Source organism: Carassius auratus, unplaced genomic scaffold, assembly GCF_003368295.1.
Source record: "Carassius auratus strain Wakin unplaced genomic scaffold, ASM336829v1 scaf_tig00019490, whole genome shotgun sequence".
NCBI classification, from domain to species: Eukaryota; Metazoa; Chordata; class Actinopteri; order Cypriniformes; family Cyprinidae; genus Carassius; species Carassius auratus.
The window spans coordinates 1-19,255 of NW_020524962.1; the positions used below are offsets into that span (position 1 = coordinate 1).

Consider the following 19,255-nt stretch of genomic DNA (forward strand, 5'->3'; position numbering starts at 1 on the left):
TGATTTAAAGCTATTTAAGTACAGGAGGGCATGAAATAGATCTAAATGCTGTACTCGCTAGCTGTTTTAGATCGTCTCTGTGCATGCGCACACCTGAAGTGCGCACACTATGAAGCTGTCTTCTCAGACAGCAAGCACATACCAAATTGAGTTATTTTCACATCTTGAGCAAATTGGCACACCATTTCACATCTTAAGTGTATGTAAATAGTTTTAGAAATTATCGGATGTGCATTAATATAATGGACCTGTGTATTTCTTATAAGGATAGTTAATAATGTTAATCAAGCAATAAAAGAAAAAGAGTGAATCACTCGTTGCTTTTAACTGTGTAACTGTAGCTTTAATTGATATTTTTGTATTATTTATCAGCGATATGACCCAGCACCCAAAATACTATCAGAACACTCCAATGCAGCCTCCATTCTTCGGGAAAGATGAAAAAAAAGGTGCACAGGAAAGAACAAAAAATCACAGAGATGCCGATTCGCACGGGACTAATATTATCACAGGACTTCAGTCTTCGGTGAAAAATGTTAGGTTATTTGCAGGGAATTTTTACTTTACAAATAACAGACATGGCCAATTTACATGGGATTATGATCACAGACAAGCTCCGCAATCATTACAAATGAATACAGGTCACCAGTTTATAATAATCCCATGTGAATAGGGCTTTAGACATAAAATCATCATATTAAAAAGATTTCTGAAGGATCATGTGAGGGATGAAAACTGGAGTAATTCATCTGATTTGTCATAAATTATAGTTTTACTGTATTTGTGATCAAATAAATGCAGCCTTGATAAGCATAATATCTTAAAAATTAAAAAATCCTACCATCCCAAAACTTTTGAACGGTAGTATACAAAAGTCCATCAATTCCTGTTTCCATGGTAACAACTTCTCTTATTGAAAGATCTTGCTTTACTTTTGAGGGTAGTGTAGTGCTTCCCAACTTAACATGAATTAAATTAACAGTTTGCAATTGGATTCTCTTGAAGGGATGTCTGTCAACAGTTTGTAGTTATTAATGATGTATTTGGCCGTTAAAAGTTAGAGAAATCCTTTGTAACTTTTTCTTACTTTTAGCTCAAGGTGAGCATATCTTTCTCACAGAGAATTTTTGAAAGACTCTGCAAGTTAACTGGATGCAGATATGGAGGTGATAAAGATGTGTGCTCATTCAACCATCTCATTAAGCTGTCACATACAGGGGTGAGAGCCACCTACTTGGTGAAGTGCAGTAGCTGGCAATGAATTTGAGTTATTTAAGGAATAAACATCTCTTCAAACTCCCACTTTATGAGAGAGCATCATGAAATGCCCAAATTTACTCTAAATTGTACTCTAAATCTTTTTATATTGACAAGTCAGAATTTTTTTGGTCTTTGAAAATCCCTAACTCTAACTCTAATCTTAGAGAGAGAGAGAGAGAGAGAGAGAGGAGAGAGAGAAAATTAATATATATAATATATATATATATATATATAATATATATATATGTGTGTGTGTGTGTGTGTGTGTGTGTGTGTGTGTGTGTGTGTGTGTGTGTGTGTGTGTGTGTATATACATATATAACATATTTTTGTTTTCTTTTTGATGCAACAAAACATATGTAAAATAATCTTTTTTATTCCACTCAAATTGTTATGCTGTTAATATAAAATTGCATTTAATTAGAAAAATGCATATTCCCTAGTGGGTCTCAGACTTTAGATGTCACTGTTCCTAAATGATTCATGATGTGTTTGGAGACCAGAAACGTCAATCTTTTTAGATGAACTGAAAAATTTGCAGTGGTTCGAGACCTGGGCTGGAGCATTCGTGCGTACATTTCAAAATAGCATTGTGGGAGGGCGAATTGTGTAATTCACCTTTTCTTAAGTTCATGTCAGTGGTCAGGACGGGTGAGTTGTGAGTGTTTATTGGCAACAGAGCACACCAGGTCTCTCTGGGTTACAGGTCCCCTGAAGTCTTCAGGCCACACACACACACACACCTGTTCATGCCTTAAGACACAAACTGAGCATGGTGAAAGGGGTGGGGGGGTGGGGGGGTAGAGTGGAGTGACCCCACATTTCTCTGTGCACCTGTGTTCAAACTCACAGGCACGATGGCTTTAATAGTTTGTCTGTCAGGCACAGATTGGTTTGGGCAGAAGGTCCAGGCAGTCGTGCGTTCAGAAATGGGATGCATACAGATAGTTTGGAGAGGTTCTGGTTCTTGCCCTTGTGATTTGCTGACGCACCCCACCCCCTGCATCCTTAAACACGCAAAACCCCTAGTAGATAGACTGTGATCTGCCCCTTAGCTGTTTTGCAGATGGCTTTGCGGGCTTTCCCCTGGACACTTTGCTGCAGATTCGACCAGATCCTTGGCAGGGGATCTTGATGGGGACCTAAGAAAGGAAGATCTCCTCTTTTAGATAAAGACCACTCTACTGCATTAGGAAGATAACACTGTATTGTAATAGATTTCATGCATACATCTGCAAATCACTGTGTGTACGGTCTCCAAACACAAACATTTGTTTCACTTATCCTAATCAGAATCAGAATGATCTTTATTGCCCAAACTAAGTAAACAGAATAAGTTTAAAGTAAGCAGAGTATATATAGAACACTTAACCATTGTTTTCTATAGATATATGCAAGGGGAAATGTACTGCACAGAATTTGTGACAGTATGTAAATGCAGTTTAATAAAATATGTTTGATTTTGCCTATTGCATATGAGATTTTGTTGCACAGCTGTACTATTGAACATGCCAAATAGTAAAACAATAGTTCATCCCAAAATCCTAATGCTGTCAGAATCAGAATAAGCTTTTATTGCCAAAAATAAGTCAAAAACAAAATATATAAATAAAATAAATAGAATATATGAAGAGTTCAGATGCAAAAACCTCTAAATGCCATCTGAAATTTTCATCTAAATTAGGATTTTTATCAAGGTCCTATGCTTAGGTTGAGTCATTTTACTTTAATTGTGATGTGCAGGTCCTTTTCCAGGCTATTAAAGTGAAATAACTGAATATAAATATATGAGCCCGATAAAAATCCTAATTTTAGATGAAAATTTCAGATGGCATTTAGAGGTTTTTGCATCTGAACTCTTCATATGGTGTTAAAATTATCACATTAACGCATGTTATAATTTTTTTTTTAGTATTTTAGTAGTAATATTTAACGCAATTGACACAGGGGCAGAGCTAACAATTCAGGAGTGTTGAAGTCGTCATCGGATTGGTTGAATTCTACAGGATTTCCACGAGACGTGTGTGTTGCGTTCTTTAAGGTTCCACCTAGAAACAAAGATACCTTGGCGCTAAACCCCTCACGAAAGAAGAAAGCCACTATGTTTACAACTCTGACGACGAACGCTTATCAGGATCAACTAAACAGTGGATTTTCAAAACTATGTGAAATATTTAAAGTTTGCGGCATAGAATCATTTAAATATGTCCAAGAGTTTTACATACCGTCTGTTATTGTAGCGATATTTCCACGCCTTGAAACGTGACGATGAAAGAAACGAACTGTGATTGGTTGTTTGACATGTCGGTCAAACAGCCTCATTTCAAAGCTTTGAATTCCAGACCTTCAGTTCAGTATGCAAGACTATGCCAATCACATCTAGGTGAAATAAAAGATACAAGTGTCGAGGGAGCTTAAGTAGAACAACAGTGAACTGTAGTCAGATGAGATGTTGTCAGGTCATATATCAGTAAAAACAAATTTCCTGTCCTGACAGCCATTATTCTGTGATCATAACACATGCTCTTCAAATGCACACACAAATACGGCAACACACGCTGTATTACATTGAAACGCTAAATCATATTAAGGCACAAAAGAATCTTCAAGCATGCAATGTCATAGTTATGTAATCAGTTAAGTCATGAAGTTACCAAAAAAGGTGATTAATGCTTTAAAACTGTACATGCATGTAAATATTTGTTATGAGTCATATTTAAGAACATGCCTCTGAAATGCAGTGGTTTTCAAAACAGAACTGTCTCCCTCGTCTAACACACCCGATTCCACTCTTCCAGCTCATTAGTAGAGACTTTAAGACCTGAAGTGGAAAAGGTAAAGAGTTGTGAGAAAATATGATGTCTGTCAGATCTGCGTCATGTTCAGCAGCGGCATTTCTTAAAGCAGCCAAAATAACCTTATAACCCGGCAGCTGTGATGTCTGCTAATCAATGAACAAAAGAAAAATAGAGGAAATCAATAATTTCTCCTTTAAGGGGAATTTATCTATATTTAATTTAGAATTTAGTGTTTGATAACTTTATTAAATTTCTGGATATTTCCATACTTGCTGAAGTGCACAGTAAATATAACTTTATTATAATGGGTTTATGTGAAGATTGTTTTAAGTTCACTTAAATTAGAAGTTGTTATTTTTAAAGTCTAATAAATGTCAAAAATTGACAGCTCTCAATTATAGCTACTGAAATGATGAATGGCTATAATCAATGGTTAAATATTAGGGGAAAAAATATTCCTTGAGACATCATTAGTATCAGTGATGCACACATTCAGACATAAAAAAACAAATATTAAAAAATATATAGTCTTTATCTTGTTTCTACATTTGAAGCTTGAATCTAAAATGATTGCAATATAAAAGTATAAGCTTATGAGATATGCTTAATTGTTAAATGTTGTGCAAAGAATGTGTGTCAAAATGTACATTTATAGTGCATTTTTTTAATTTATTGCACATACAGTACAGGCTTATTTATTTACATTCAATGTTGGTTTGGCATCTGCATTATGCTACTAGGTTCTCCTCTGTTTTTACAACAGAGTTTCTGTTGTCATTCTTTGTTTTAAGCATAGCTTAGACAGCAGAGTAAGACAGCCCACTTTAACTCTAGCCCAAATACACCCTAGTTATTATGCGTGTATTCAGAATGCTGGATGTTCTTGCTAGCTCTCATCTGATTAATGTGTCTTGAACCTGATGGATGAAATATAAATATATATATGAACTTATGCACTGTGACTGTGGAGGAATTGTAACAGCTCTGATGGTGTTCTTCAGAACCATGGCAACCATCAACTAGGATTAATGAGATCCGTGTGCTGGCACACAAGAAAAGGCAACACAAATAGACAGAAATCAATATATTCCTCCTACTACTCAGAGAGATTGAGGGTGTACAGAGATTCATTGTGTCTCGACTCTTATTCCTTTCCTCCAGTGACAGTTTGTGATAATTTAGATGCTACATCACTAAAATTTATTTTATTTTGTTTATGTCTTGATATTAAATGCTTTTTAATTACATTTCTTTTTAATGGGCTTGATAAGTTCAGTTTTTTTTATAAGTGCTTTTTTGTATCTGTAGCTATTTTTATTTGTTTAGCTATTGATAGCTATTTTATCTAACAGTTTTGTTGCTATTGAACATTGTGTAACTGTAATGTATAATGCTTTTCAATGGTAAAACACTTTCTCATTTTCTCTTCTAATATGTGACTTACTATAAGTAATGAATTTTTAGACCGGATTCCCTAAAAAGTGTAAACACTGGGGCACTACCAGAAAAAAAAATTCTAACCAACTCGTCTCGGCCAATGGTATGAGTTTGGGGTGGGACTATTTGTTTGGCTGGCAAATGGCAGGTACAGGAGTGGCTAGGAAACCTGTTTGAAACAGACCTTATTTTTGCTGTGCTGTTTGGTAATGCTGGTTTCACAGAAATTACAAACTTTAGCTTCAAGTTGTGTTGAGATTTTTAGGTCTACATTGAGTGAAAGTGTTTGTTGTGTTTTTACTTTTAAGCATAAGTTAAATATTTTGTTATTTTTGTCTTGGCAGGATGATGAGGTGGTACTGCAGTGTGTCGCCGCCATTCAGAAGGAGAATTGCAAGTTTTGCCTATCCGCAGAGGGACTAGGCAACCGCCTGTGTTATCTAGAGCCCACATCAGAGGCGAAGGTAAAACCCCATGTGTTCTGAGAAACTAATCAGTGCTTCAATATCTCTGAACTCGTGTTCCTGTGGCTCAGTGGTAGAACATTACGGCAGCACAAAAGGGGTTCAATTCCCAGGGAACACGTTATGTAGGTAAAAATGTTAGCCTGAAAACACTGCAAGTCGCTTTGGATAAAAGCATCTGCTAAATGCATAAATGTAAACTTCCCCACACAAACTACAAGGCAGAGATTGAAGCAAAGCAGTTTAGAAAACACCTTTAATTTGGTGCCTAGACAGCTACAATATAGAAGAGCATAATATTACACAAAATGTTTTTTTTCTTTCAGTGTGCTGATTAAGAATGCATTAAATAATGTAGCTCTTAGGAAATAAAATTTCATGGTTAAAAATACATGTAGAGTGAAACAAGGAGTCTTACAGTGGTTCAAAAATGTTTGCCTTTGATATGTTGTCCTCTAGCAATACATCAAATTAATGGGAAGAGATTCATGTAGTTGAAAACCATGGCAACAGCAATTGATCCTAGTGCTCTGCACCATATTTTCTATGCATCAGGAGGCAAGGCAGTAGAAGATGTGTGGGCATCTATATGATTATATGCAGTGTATTTACTGAGCCTGACCTTGGTCCTACATTTAAAAAATGAAGGTGGATAATTATGATAATCTTTCTGTTATCATACAAAGTATTGGTCTTTTCATGCATATCAATAAATGCTTATGGATTCACTTGCAATGCCCAATGAATAACCCTCATAATAACCCTCAGATGTATATTTAAAACTATAAATGGAAAGGTGTTTTAAGTAAAAAGCCATATATAGAGGTTAGGGTTTGTATACAGTATATGGGTAGTATTTCAGATCATTAAGTTTTTATTCGTAAGTCTAATGTGTGCAGTTTTCATATGGGGGATAATAAATGTCAGAAAAAAAACTAAATCAAAATAGAATCACTGAGTTGGAAAAAGTATCACCTCCTGGTGTAAGTATTTTGTTGAACCATCTTTTGTTTTAATTACAGCCTGTAGTCTGTTGAGATTTGTCTATAATAACTTTGTACATCTAGACTTTGCAATATTTGCCCACTCTTCTTTGCAGAACTGCTCAAGTTCAGTTAGATTTGATGGGGATCGTTCGTGGACTGCAATTATTAATTCTGGACTCTGACTAGGCCATGCAAGGACATTCCCCTTTTTCTCCTTTAAACCGCTGTGTGGTCAGGTTTGCTGTGTGCTTTGAGTCATTGTCATGTTGGAACGTGAACCTTCTTCCCACTGACAACTTTCTGGCAGAGGGCTGCAGATTTCCCTCAAGAATTTGATGATTTTTTGCCCTGCCCATTTTTCCTTCTATCCTGACAAGTGCTCCAGTCCCTGCTGCAGAGAAACACCCCCATAACAATATTTTCAGCCTCCATGATTTACTGGAGGAATGCTGATATTTGGATGGTGGGCTGTATTGGATTTCCGCAAGAAATATTGTTTGGTGTTGAGACCAAATACTTAAATTTTTCTCTCATCTGCCTCCAAATCTTCAAGGTACATTTCAGAAAAGCTCAGTCATGACTACATGTGGCCTTTCTTGAGGAGTGGCTTTATTCTTGCAGCACTTCCATACAAGTCATTTTTTTGGAGAATTAGTGATGTTGTTGTCACATGCACACAATGACCGCGAGCTTCAGGGTTGCAGTAAGCCTCTTGGTCACCTCTCTGAGCAGTTTCTTCCTGGCTCTTTCATCCAGTTTAGAGTGACGTCCTGATCCAGGGAGGGTTGATGTTGTTCCAAATACCTTCAACTTCTTAATAATAGAGCTCACTGTGCTTCTCGGCATTGATAAAGCCTTTTAATTTCTTTTTTATCCATCTCCTGACTCCTGCCTGTCCACAACTGTATCCTGGAGATCTTTTGATAGTGCCTTGCCAGCCACAGGTGATTTTTTGCTTCAGTTGCACTACTGAAATGCTCCAGGAAAGCTCATTTCATTCTGAACTTATCAAAATGACCACAGCTGGTCACAGCTGAAATTCAAATGGTTTGTGTGCCATTGAGAAGGTGATAAGCTACACCTGATTGAGTTTACAAGTCATTTTTAGGATGGGGTGATCCTTTTTCCAACTCTTTAACTCATTTCTGACATTTTGGTGCTATATGTTTCACTTTTGTTTAAAAAAAAGTGTTTAATTAAAAATATGTTTAATTTTGATTATATTATTAATCACTGTTACGTGTTCAAAGATGTTAAACGGGATGATTGCGCAACACTTGCGTGAGTTACTGTTGCTATGAAAGCAAGCAGAAAAAAGAACAACCAGAAAGACCAGACTTCAATAATACAAGACGTTTAATCTTTAGTGGATGCAGTTACCAGGACCAAAACAAACAATATAAAAGGTGAAAATATTAATAAAGAATAGAATACAAGAGTGTCGCCAAATTAAACAATCAAAACAAAAATACCATAGCTAGTTTACCCAACCTCTAAACTAACTAGCAAAGTAAAATGTAGAAATAAACCCGAAATCTTCAGCGGATTGGCCGCCTTAGATAAACTATTCTAACTAACAAACATAAATACAACAGTGGCGATCACTCTACGCCTAGCTAACAATTCCAACAAACTGCCTACCGTTGGTTCACGCTGTACATTCCACAATCGGCAGAATAAACTCAGTAGCAACACATTAAATGCGCTAAACAGATTATGTTACACGCACAAGCAAATACCACGTCAGAGTTAACAAACACGAAGGAGTATTACATCACAGAGACTAGGCATAACTGAAACATTAACAAGAGTTCATGACTTTGGAGCAGAGGAACAGATCAATTCACATGAGCTGGCTGAAATCTGGCGAAAAAACAATCTTCCGTGCTTCTTGTGAATGGGCCTTTTAAACCCGGCAGCGCGCCATCGGATTGGTCCACAAGCTTCTATGACGTGTGTGATAGTAACGACACACCTGCCGACCAACCAATGAACACCACCTGAAAGTAATGAACACACACACACACACAAAGACAAAGAGAAACACAAGTCCAAATGCAAAATTCTTAATGCAAAAGGAAGATGTTAATAGGAAAATGGTTTTTAAAGTATGCACTAGGTAAGACTGTACATGACTCAGACTCTAGTTATCAGAAGGTGACAGAATGTTCACTTCCTCAGGATAGCTGAACCAGACAGTCTAGGGGCTTTAAATAGCAATCTAATAAACAGATGCAGGGTGGGAGAAGACTTCTCTAGACCAAGGGTGGAGCTCACCATTTGCCCATGTTAATCCTTGCTGGCCTCTCAAGCTAATCCTAATGAACACATATCAAAAACAAAACATCTATTTTGGACTAATGAAGGGCTTTAATTTGTAAACAGAACCACTCTACCAATTATTAATTACATATACACTTTCTCTTCTCTCTCCCCCACAGTATTTTCCTCCTGACCTATGCATCTGTAACTTTGTGCTGGAGCAGTCGCTCTCAGTGCGGGCTCTACAGGAGATGCTCGCCGGGCAGAATGGTGAAGGAGTAAGTAAACAAATCACAGTCATTACACGGTTACTATGCTGAATATATCTTCTACTAAGAATAGTTAAAACCTTTTACCTTTGAGTGCATTTCAGTGTCAATAGGGAAGTATAATGGTGCACTGGTCATGGTCATGGTAATGGTCATGGAAAGACATATAAAGATATATTGCTAAAACTACTCCATTGACTGTAGTTCTTCTGCATTCTATATGACTAAGAGTAAGATATCAAGAATAATGACACTGATATTTTGTAGTAGACAAATCACAACTAAAATTCACACCTGCAGGTTCGATTTGGAGAGTTTTAGGAATTGGTCTTTAGTCTTCAGAGGCCATAATTGCTTTAGATCTTCAGGATGATAGTAATGCAGATCCATTATCCCTTAATCATTTAAACATCTACTTACTAACAAATGCAGGTGAGGTATGTATTGTCATAAATGTATAAATACTGTAATCGTATACTGCTTTTTAAAAATGTATATGATAATATGGTACCTCACCTTCTGCTTTGCATAGATTAGTTACACCGCTCCTTATATCTATTATGCTGTCACCTGAATAATTAAATTATATTTTCTTTCTATTTTTTATCCTATATAATCTTTTTTTTATTTTTTATGAAATGTACTTTACAAATACTCATTTTACAGAAGTTATTTCAAGTGTTTTTGCTCATTGCTTGCCTCATCATTTGGCAACATCCAGTTCATTATATCCAGTATCCAACCAATATTTGATTTTTATTTCTAAAAACAGTAGCTAGAGTGAGTTTAATTAATTAATTTGGTGTGCAGAGAGACATAATGAACTAAATGTGCTAAAATGGTGAGGGTTTTCCAGTTGCCTTTTTTTAATCATATTTGTATCTTTGTTCATCTTTGCAAGAATCCTGATCGTGACCATTGGGTATGTTCACAACCTTTTGACCAACAGTATGCATGAATGTCAGCCTAAATTATGTATAAAAATATAACTTACATAATTAGACCTACTGCTCCTTTTTTGAGCATCCCAACCACTTTAACTAAACTGCATTTTTAAGTTTGCTTTAACTCATGGCATAACCCAATTTATACTGTTCACAATGCTACCTCTGTCAAAGAATCAAGGTCTCTGTCCTTTATCTCAGACTTGTCTCCCTGTCTTCATTTTTACGTTATGATTGAGAGTGTGAAAATGTTCCTCTAGCCCAAAGAAGATTAATTAACTTGTCAAACCTAGAACCTAGTGTCCCTGAATAATGCAAATACCAATATAAAATCTACTGGCTAAGCATGTTTTAATGCTTTATTTACCCTCCCTCCAGCATAAAATGGCATGCTTGATATTTCATGTTTTTTATTGCAGCCTTTTGAAATAAGATTGTCACAGCATATATTTTATTGGCTTGGTGATTTGTATCTGTTGCGCTAACATTAATGTCTAGGAGAGAATAAGATTTGTTGGAGAAGCATTATGCAGCAGAGTTACATACCATACAGTAGTGCACAATAAAAATCGTACAGATGTGTGCCATTTCTTTAATGAGTTCATTTAATGTTTAATGCCATTTTGTTTGAGATGTGAACTGTGTTTCTTCTTGCATTTGGACTCTAACAGTCAAATTTCAGGAGTACCAGTGACGAGGAAATGATCTGGAATGCCGATTCCAGAAAGAATGTTGCTTGACACATTCCATAATTTTTTATTTTTTTATTTCTTCATTTTTCTGGTTTCGTCTTTGGATGCCTTGCTTCTTTTTCATCTCTGAAGTAGTATACCATTCTACTTTAGTAGTGTACTATATACCACACTAACTTTCAAAAGTTTAAAGTCAGATCAAAGTTGATTTTCACATTGTTACAAAACACAAATGCTGTTCTTTTGAACATTCTATTCTTCAAAGAATTGTGAAAGTTCATCAGTTACATTCAGTTTTTTTTTTACATCAGGATGCTTTCTTGATCTTTTTATCAGCAGTCCAAAGATCTTGCCATTTTTAGTAGGCAGACAACCGGAAACTGTCTAGAAGTGGCAGTTTCTGGTTAAATATGGAGCTAAACTGTGCGGTATCACAGTTACTCAGCCAAGGACTGTTGTTTATCATCTGATGTTTCAGCAAGACTGCAGACATACTCTTACAGCAACCGTTGGGAGTATGAAACACACGTTTTAATGTTCCTCTTCGTCAAAATCATTTGTTTTTGGACTTTCGGTGAGGGTTTCAAATGGTGTTCAAATCTCAAAAAGTCAGAAGAAAAATATGGTGCACAAATGTTACAGTAATTGTTATCATTGATCATGAAAGATTAATGAACCGTTTCACCAGGTGCAGAATTCAAATGTTTTACCTTAGGTTCTATACCTTTTGAAATAAGAGAAACATCTTTTTTTCCCCCATGCACTCAGAGGCTTATAAGACGGGTAAGTATATTTACTCTGATCCTCTCATTCTTGTGGGCCTTTTTTAGGCAATTTTTTCCTCACACTCCTTACATTTCCTCATCTACGGTACAACAATGAAATTTTGTTCTCGTTCAACCAACTGAACGAGAAATTTCCTTTTAACATCCATCCAGCATGTTCTTCCCATTGTCAATGTTTCAGTTTCAGTGACTCTTTATTTTAGCAGTGACCATTCTGTTCATGTCTCTGAAGCCTTGCCTTGTGTTCCTAACAGCATTTTACTGTCCCTTCTGTAGGCAGCACAGGGAGGTGGACATCGGACACTGCTCTACGGTCACGCCATCCTCCTTAGGCATTCCTTCAGTGGAATGGTGAGAATGCACCACACCAATTGAAGCAGTTGGGAGAAGGATTAGGCGGCATGTCACAGCTTACGGCTCACACACTGCAACTTCATGATCAATGACTCCCCACAGTATATTAGGGGTAGATGGGGAGTAGTGAAAATGCTTTAACATCACCAATGACAGGACGGCTTATGTTTTAATGATCTGTTTATATTATAGATAAACTATAAAGATTGAAGCTTACTGAACTTGGCTTTCTGGGGGTCTTTACCCATGATGCAGTGCTGCAGTTATTTGTTATGATTTATTAGCAGAACTTGTTTCCTTGTCATCCCATAGTATCTGACATGCCTGAAGACTTCCAGGTCTCTGACAGACAAACTTTCTTTTGATGTTGGCCTTCAAGAGGAATCAACCGGTAACAACATCAGTGTTATTCTAGTATTAATTATATACCGTTTTAGTATTTATTAATATTGAAAAATAGCTTTTATTTTTGTATTTTTATATTTTGAATTCTCATTTGAATCTTAATTAATTTTAATAATTCTATTAGCTTTTAAATTTATTTAGATTTTAGTCATTTTATTACTTATTTAATTATATTTAGTTTCCAAGGCCCATTTATGACAGGTAGTTTTAATTTAATTTAATTTAATTTAATTTAATTTAATTTAATTTAATTTAATTTAATTTAATTTAATTTAATTTAATTTAATTTAATTTAATTTAATTTAATTTAATTTAATTTAATTTAATTTAATTTAATTTAATTTTAAATAACAAAACATGTAACATATGCAGTGCTCTGTATAGGTGAACTTCATGGGACTACATCAGTAAAAAATGGACAGTGTTTATTTTTGAATGAATGCTCAGGCTTCAGGCTCTTTCCGGCTGCGATTGACATTTGAACCGTAGTTAACAGATGCAGTGCTAGGACTAATTCCCAAGCTTCCAAAATTAAACACAGATATCTTGCTATTTTTGTGTATTGTGTCACCCAGAATAGAGGAACATGAATATCAGTATCAACATCTAAGTTTGTAAACACCCGAAAGGTCTTACATGTGATCTCAGTTTATCAATGTCAAAGGATGATTGAATCGTTGACAGCTGTTGCACATTGATAGTTTGTCTCTTTATTTACATCTAATCAGTTTCTTCTAACTGATGATTTGTACTTTCAAAAGGGGAAGCTTGTTGGTGGACAATTCACCCGGCCTCCAAGCAGAGGTCAGAAGGTGAGAAGGTGCGCATTGGAGATGACCTCATCTTGGTCAGCGTATCCTCTGAGAGGTACCTGGTGAGTACCCGGTGTGTTTGAGGTTAAAAGAGCAATGCAGCAATTTCCATGCAGCTATTTCCATACAACATCAAATCATAGTGAGCACGTCTTTAAAATTTCAATAAAACACTAAAATAGTCCATCTGACTCATGCACTTCTTCACATCTTCTAAATGCACACAATAGCTTTGAGTAACAGATAGATTTTTTTTCTCATCCAGAATTAAAAAATGGTGTGTTAGTTTTTAAAGGTGTTTTTTGTTTAATGGGTATTTTGTAGCATTAAAGGCATGGTCCTTACAAACTACCGCTTAATGGAAAACTTTGGGTGATCTGTTCATTTTAATGGACTTCGACCCCCACATTTAGTGCTTAAAATTTCCCAGATAATCTTTTAACATCAAGCAATGCAAATATAAAGTACGTAGGCTGATAGTCTCTAGAAAAAGAAAAGAACAATTTCTTCCATAATTTCTCATTATAATTTCATTTGTGTCTGGCAAGATGGCTTCAGCAGATGTGCTGACAGTTAATATACCTCTTTCATACAGAGGGAGACCATCAGGTTTAATCAAGTTAGTTGTCATGGTGACGTGCTCAGCCTTCCAACAGAACACTCTAGATGTACATGAAGAGAATAGATGCACTGAGAGACAAAAAAAGGTTTTACCCCATACTTTAAGCCCACGATTCAGGAGTATAGGATTATATTTGATTGACAGGGTGCTAATTATGGGTAATTTGGAGGGGGGGGGGGTCTAAAACCCTGAATAAAGGTTTTAACCCCTAACAAAATTTGGTGGTCTTATGAAATACAATAACGTACAACTTTTTCAAATTGCTCTTTTCTATTTTAATACATCACATGATCCTTCAGAAATCATTCTAATGTTCTAACTTGCTGCTCAAGAAACATTTCCTTTTATTTTCAATTTTAAAAACAGTTGTGCTGCTGGATTTTGGACACCTTGATACATTTTTTAGGAGTCCTATATGAATAAAAAGTTCAGAAGAACTGTTTATTTGAAATAGAAATACTGATAAGAATCTAACTGTCTCTTGTTCAATTAAATGCATCCCTGCTGAATAAAAGTATTAATTTCTTTAAAAAAAAAAATCGTACTGAACATTAACTTTGAATGGTAGTGTATATTTCAGCAAATATAATTTGACAAATTACACAAGTCCTTTCAGAATTCGTCAGAAATTCCTCAGAAGTTCATACCCCTGAAAGTCATTGTAAAATTCACATACTGCCAACGTAATCCCTTTTTATTTAGGTCAGTTGCATTGTTTTTGTTCCAGCTATGAATTTCCTGAAGTCTTTTGAAAGGGGTTGCAGAATTTTTAGTCCTGGGAAAGACAGTCGCTGTCTGTGTTTCTGGACAGTAATCTTTTGAACACAGATTTGTAACTCAGTTCCTGACAACACAGACAGGCTGGCAGAATCAAGGGCACATGTCAGCATCTCTTTTCCTGTCCTCTTCTACAAGCTTATTCAAGCAAAAACATGCATGCATAGTTAGTTTAGTAAAACACTTGTGTATTTCCCTCTTTTGTAGCACCTCTCCATGTCCAATGGAAGCATACAAGTGGATGCCTCATTCATGCAAACACTGTGGAACGTTCAGCCTACCTGCTCCAGAAGCAATTTGGAAGTGGGTGAGTTAAAAAATCTGTGACTTTTGTCTTTGCTGTACTACTTTTAAAAGCACAGTTGTTATTAGGAATTGTCAAACTGTTCCTTTGTCTCTGTAGGATTTCTTTTGGGTGGGAATGTGTTACGCTTGTTCCGTGGTCATGATGAGAGTCTCACCATACCAGGATCCGAGCAAAGCCAAGAGCAACAGAGGTGAATCTATCTATCTATCCATCTATTCATCTTTCCATCTATTCATCCATCCATCCATCCATCCATTGGTCTGATAGAACATTACATTATTTTCTATAGAGTGGTGAACTATGAGACCGGCAAAGGAGGGTCCAAGGCAAGGTCTTTATGGAGACTGGAGCCTCTTCGAATAAGGTGAAATCAAACATAAACGTACCTTCTTGTGCCCACACACACACACACACACACACACTCCCTTTGGGTTGCAATTAACTGCAGTCAATTTTTGATGACCCAGACTTGTTGTACCTCCTATGTCTTTTCCAATTATGCCCAAAAGGGTAGTTCAAAGTCAGGTCAGTGAGCGGTGCATCTAATCCATGACTATTAGTAAATCAGTCTATCTAATCTTCTGCGAAGGCCTATAGATTGATTAAGCTTTAAAAACTCATATTTAATAAGTTGTGTGGAAAATGAAAAAGATGCATACTCACAGGGGAGTCTTTTTTTCCTGAATTGTAGCTGGAGCGGGAGTCATATCAGATGGGGTCAGCCCTTCCGCCTCCGCCATCTCTCCACCGGCTACTATCTGGGCCAGACAGAGGACCAGGGCCTGACACTGCTGGACAGAGAGAAGTCTGACACCACTGCAACGGCCTTCTGTTTCCGGGCAAGCAAGGTTAGATTCATTTATTTTAAAGTTGTCCATGCATTAAAGGAATATAATTTAAACTCAACCAACAGTATCTGTGGCATAATGTTGATTTCCAAAAAAAACCTCCGGTCAACATTGAGGCACTTATAATGTAAGCAAATGGTCCATCTGTATATGTTAAAGTACCCACTGTTCCAATAGTGGAGACACAATATAGTGAATGTGTTAGCGTAGTGTGGGAACATTTTTTACTTAACTTTCCTTTATAAATTTTCATCCAGTTTTGCAACTTTGTTGCATGCAACATGATGCCTAAAATGACTAATTTTTTTTATAAAATATAAAAAAACTTTAAAAGTTTTTTTTTATTCTATAAAATTGTAAGCTTCATTTGTTAAATTCTCAAACATTGTCCACTATAAATGCCTCATTGTAATTTTTGCTTTTCTTTGCGCTTAAGTAACATTTTCTTAAATTTAATTAAAAAATGTAATAAATCAGATGAATCAATGAATTTACTCCCCATCCACTATTGGACAAATTAGCTTGATTAGAGTGTAACTCAGCTAGTCAGTTAATAGACTGTGTAATTGCTACACCTGTTTCCCAATTACTGCATTATTACTGTATATTGGAGTTTCATTAGCCTTCGTCTGCTGTAACAAGCTGAGAGGTCACAAACCCAGCTGTCCTAATGTCTATTTTATCTCAATAAAACTTAAAATACGGCCTTCTGTTTCCGGGCAAGCAAGGTTAGATTCATTTATTTTAAAGTTGTCCATGCATTAAAGGAATATAATTTAAACTCAACCAACAGTATCTGTGGCATAATGTTGATTTCCAAAAAAAACCTCCGGTTTTCTCAATAAAACTGCAACGGCCTTCTGTTTCCGGGCAAGCAAGGTTAGATTCATTTATTTTAAAGTTGTCCATGCATTAAAGGAATATAATTTAAACTCAACCAACAGTATCTGTGGCATAATGTTGATTTCCAAAAAAAACCTCCGGTCAACATTGAGGCACTTATAATGTAAGCAAATGGTCCATCTGTATATGTTAAAGTACCCACTGTTCCAATAGTGGAGACACAATATAGTGAATGTGTTAGCGTAGTGTGGGAACATTTTTTACTTAACTTTCCTTTATAAATTTTCATCCAGTTTTGCAACTTTGTTGCATGCAACATGATGCCTAAAATGACTAATTTTTTTTATAAAATATAAAAAAACTTTAAAAGTTTTTTTTTATTCTATAAAATTGTAAGCTTCATTTGTTAAATTCTCAAACATTGTCCACTATAAATGCCTCATTGTAATTTTTGCTTTTCTTTGCGCTTAAGTAACATTTTCTTAAATTTAATTAAAAAATGTAATAAATCAGATGAATCAATGAATTTACTCCCCATCCACTATTGGACAAATTAGCTTGATTAGAGTGTAACTCAGCTAGTCAGTTAATAGACTGTGTAATTGCTACACCTGTTTCCCAATTACTGCATTATTACTGTATATTGGAGTTTCATTAGCCTTCGTCTGCTGTAACAAGCTGAGAGGTCACAAACCCAGCTGTCCTACTCTCTATTTTATCTCAATAAAACTTAAAATAGGCTCAGTAAATCATTGACTTTGAATGTCCAAACTGAACAGATAACAATAGTTGGCACAGAAATGGCAGGACTCATGTATTTTGACTTCCCTTTGCAGGAAAAGATTGACTCCGGCCCAAAGCGTGATATTGATGGTATGGGGGTCGCAGAGATCAAATACGGCGATTCGGTCTGCTTCATCATGCATGTGTCCACAGGCCTGTGGTTGTCCTACCTGGCGCCTGATGCCAAAACATCTCGCCTGGGACCACCGAAGAGAAGGGTGAGAGTTAGAGGCTGAATCTATCAATGAACTCCCTCTCCAGGTCACAATTACATGATTACAACAACTCTGAATGGCACATACATCTTTAATGACATCATGTGTTTTAATTTATGATCCTGTTAAAGATTATGGGGCACACAGGATAGTCTAATGTTGGCTCAAGCTTAACCGCAGTGTCTTCTGTGTAGAGTGTAGGACATACGAGGCCATGGTTTAAATGTGATAATGAGGTAGACATGGTGACAGTGTGTTTTTGGGGAGTGGTCAGGATTACATGTTCACATGGACTGCACATCTTTCCAGCACTGTGGTATGCAGCTTAGCTCTGGGCTGAAGGCCAGAAAAAGCATGCCACCTTTACGCACAGCCCAGTCAGCCAAAGTCGTAACTTTGGTGACACTCGGTTCGATTTTCACTTTGAAAATATTGAACCACTCTTTTATTTTTTTGTAGCTTATGAAGTCTGCTGTACAGACTCTGCCTTTCCTGTGAGGAGGAATTGCCAAGTTGAAGATAAAACCCAAAGGCAATCTTTAAAATTGAATTAGAAAAGAACTGATGAAAGCAATATAACAACCAGTATTGACTAGTACACTATGTAGTCAATGTGCAGTAATCATAAAACATGAAGCAATAGTATTTTTAATATATAAAATAATATATTATTTTCAACATTTTTAATGATAAAAAATAGTTCTTGAGCTTTAAATCAGCATATGAGAATTAATTCTGAAGGTTTCTGTGACACTGAATCCTGGAATAAAGGCTGCCAAAAATTAACCTTTGAGTGAAGTGCATTTTAAAGTATATTAAAATATAAAATAGTTATTTTAATTTGTGATAATATTTAATAATATTACTATTTGGACAAACTAAGATAAGATACTTCTTTAAAAACTTAGTAAAAATCTTATCGACCCCAAACTTTGAGCAGTAGTGAATTAAATGCAAAGATGATTATGTTTGTCCTCTCTCAATGTACATTATAGCAACACTGGTGATAGATCGATATAGGGGTTAAAATGGCCAGTGCTGATACAGATACAGTATCTACACAGCAGAATGTCCGACATAATCTGATACTGTGGTGTACAAAACTCTTGAGACCAAATTTTAAATCTGGGGTGCAAAATTGAATTAAAAAATGTGTAAAACATTATAAGGTAAAAAAAAAAAATTCAGATTGGTTCAAGATAGATTCCAAGTCATTTACGATGTGTGCAGGCTGTCCTGTCTCCTGAGGGCCATATGGATGACGGGCTGACTCTGCAGCTTTGCCAGCACGAGGAGTCCCGGGCGGCTCGCATCATTCGTAATACCACCCGCCTCTTCTCTCAGTTCATCAGGTACAGCAGAACCAAACTTACTGCTCAAATGCAAACATTT

At 36.1% G+C, this 19,255-nt stretch overlaps 1 pseudogene; it reads left to right on the forward strand.

Annotated features, from left to right (window-relative positions):
- Positions 1-1,093: 1,093 nt before the first annotated feature.
- Positions 1,094-19,255, forward strand: part of LOC113076257 (ryanodine receptor 3-like) — a 39,121-nt pseudogene continuing 20,959 nt past the window's right edge.